At 41.7% G+C, this 3,272-nt stretch overlaps 1 pseudogene; it reads right to left on the reverse strand.

Annotated features, from left to right (window-relative positions):
- Positions 1-3,272, reverse strand: part of LOC119283862 — an 8,800-nt pseudogene that overhangs the window by 5,365 nt on the left and 163 nt on the right.

Here is a 3,272-nt window from a genome sequence, read left to right on the forward strand (position 1 = left end):
CCCTAAAATGCCCCGGCGCCCGCATATATGGAGGAATGGAGGGCGGTTTATGGGCCACCTGTAAAAGTTTTACTGGCCAGACCCTTTTTAGCAGACTTGTCTGGCCGTATTTTTGGATCCCGTAAAACGGACGGAAAAACACTTGGCCAGACATATACGGGAGCTGCTAGAGATGGTCTCACGGTGACATTCCTGTTGCAAATGCACTAAGATGCAACTATCCATTGGAGACCAAATATCAATGGTAACATCCGTTAGTTGAATCAAGAAATAGACCATCTTTCAGAAGTACCAATAGCAACAGCAATTAATTATATCGTAACACTTCCAGTGTGCAAACAATCATTCCATAGTGTGAAGAACATGCACAAACATGAGAAACTAAACCTTACATCATCGCGAACATCAGGATCAGCACCAGCCACAAGTAAAGGTTTGTAGAAATCAGTTAAACCATCATCCGCAGCGGCTATTAACGGGGTTAGCGGACCAACACCCTTCACATCAGCACCCGCCCAATACAGAAGAAATTAATAAGCATATTGGAAATAAGTGTGCCATAAATCAAACAATCTCAGAGAGCTTACTAGTCACTGAAGAAAACAAATTCCAACTGGATTAAGAAGGATGAACACTACCTTAATCAGAAGTTTCACACACTTCAGTGAGCGAACATGGATAGCAGCGATCAGGGGCGTATAATGTATAGCCATTGCCTTGTTACACTGTCAAGACAAACTAAGGAATTAATAGTGTCACACAATGAAAGTATGCAAGCATGTTGAGAAGAAGAAAAATTTCAGTTTGCTACCAGTCCTAAATAGAACTTAGGGTGGAAAATTTAAATGGTACGAAAACGAACAAAAATAGTTCAGCACTGAGTTCTACTTTTGAAAACTTGTCATCTCAATGCTACAAAACCAAATTTATCTAAAAAAAGGTAATAGACAAAACAACAAATGAAAAACATGTGCAACAATTATCAGCATGTTGTAAATATAGTAGATCAAACAATAACAAGGCACAAGCACAGAAAAGGAGCTTACATCTGCATGATGATCCAACAAGGTCTCCACAGCAGCATCATGCTTTCCAGTAATAGCAGCATGCAATGGTGTCCCACAGAAAGAAACGGAATTAACATCAGCTCCTTTTGAGAGCAAGACCTCTATCATTTCACACATTCCTGAATTGGAAATACAGATTATTAGACAAATAAATAGTAGAATTCTAATGGTATAGTGGCTAAAACAGTATCACAAGCCATAGTCGAATACCATTCAGATGTGCACCAAATGCTAATTCAGATTGAATATCTAATATTGAATCGTACTAGGATCCACATGCCTGAGACTCCCAATGGAACACCAATTTTATTTTTTACTAGTACATTAAGATAGATTAAGAGTATTTTAATTGTTACTCATGGACAACAATAATAAAGTCTTGTTTCGTTAGTGCTACTCAAAAACGCATAGCACTGGATCAAATGAAAACATGTAGCTTAGAAATAATTAATCTGAAAATGTAATCTCAATCTGTTCTATATGATGGAACTCTTTAATTTTATGGTTTCTGCCTTAATTAGGACTATCAAATTACTGATAGCATAACTTTCTTTAGATACAGCTCCCTTTTTGACAGAATGTATCAATACGGAACATGCAGAAATTATCTATTAGTTCATAGCTTACGACAAATAGTCCCACAAACATCATATTGTTGCAGTTGCACAAACAAGGGAACAATCAGAAATAGCATACGCATTCACTCCATTTATCATGTAAATCTTTCTAAATAGCTGAAGGACGCAAGCATAACTATGTGCAACCTAACTATATGACATGGGGCATTCCCTATCTTATACTATGCCCAATCTTTTTTACAGGTCCTATTTAGAACACATGCTGTCCAACATTTAGAAGTTTGACCACTACCATGTCGATAGCTACCATGGTTATATAAGAATTATATCGCTAGATTTGTCTTTATAAAAGCACAGTTTCATCGGTACATACCGCTACCATGTTAAATGAGTAGTAGTTAAAATGAAACTTCGAAGACTACAGAAAGTCAATAAAGACAAATAGAGAAGAATAGAGGTAGTAGTAAATTCCATAACCTGCAATCTGCCACAGTTTCATCGGTACATACCGCTACCATGTTAAATGAGTAGTAGTTAAAATGAAACTTCGAAGACTACAGAAAGTCAATAAAGACAAATAGAGAAGAATAGAGGTAGTAGTAAATTCCATAACCTGCAATCTGCCAAAATACATTGACAAGTAACAGTATGAACAAATAGAAATATGAAATACGTATGCACAGGGGGTACCTGCTCCAGCTGCCACATGTAGAGCGGTCATTCCGTGTTGACCACGCTTTTCTGGATCGGCATCATGATCAAGGAGATACCTCACAATATCCACATTCCGAGCACCAAGTGCATACGTCAGAGGTGTATCACCTATCGAAACCATCACAAAAGAAATTTGACAAATCATATGTTCTGAGTTCTGACCAAAAGAAGAAAATCCATATTAAGATTATTTGTATTTACTAAGAAACATCCGAAAGATCCACATAACAATCCACATCTGGATCCTCGCTGGATGTGGCCGTGAGCAGAGCACCATATCAGCGGTCAACGCGCCAAACCGAGCCAGGGGCTCCTCTGTATGAGACCACATCAACACTTGCTGGTGTTTGTTTGAACGGAAGGATTGAGCTGGCAGGTGGGTATTTTAACCCTACAGGTGGGTGGGGTTTTGCCAAAATTTCCCCCCAAATTGGCAACAAAATTAAAGCATCCATGCTTTACATTTTCATCCTACTGATTGTGCCGGTTTTGAACCACCGATTTCAATTTCTAGGCACGCTGGTGTTGTACATTTTGCGAAACCAGAGGAGGAGGCCGAGCAGAACAAAGCACCTTTGTCGTCTCCTGCATCGACGTTGACGCCAAGCTGCTCGACGAGGTAGACGCACAGCGGCATCCTCCCGTGGCGGGCGGCGGCGTGCAGCGGCCCGGATCCGCCGTCCCTGGCGGCCTCCACCGCCTCCCTGACGCGGCCCTTCCCGCCGTCCAGCGCGCTCGCGATGCCTGACGGAAAAAAAGTTCGCGCACAAATCAGAATCGAGCAGAAACAAACAGACGCGCAACCAACCAAGCGGGAAACTGGGACGGGGAAGGGAGGCGCGGGCGTACTCTTGAAGCGGCCGAGGTCGCCGTCGGCCGCCGCTGCTGCGGCCCTGCAGCTGCAGGGGGGGTT

This window comes from Triticum dicoccoides, chromosome 4A (genome assembly GCF_002162155.2).
Source record: "Triticum dicoccoides isolate Atlit2015 ecotype Zavitan chromosome 4A, WEW_v2.0, whole genome shotgun sequence".
Classification (NCBI taxonomy): Eukaryota; Viridiplantae; Streptophyta; class Magnoliopsida; order Poales; family Poaceae; genus Triticum; species Triticum dicoccoides.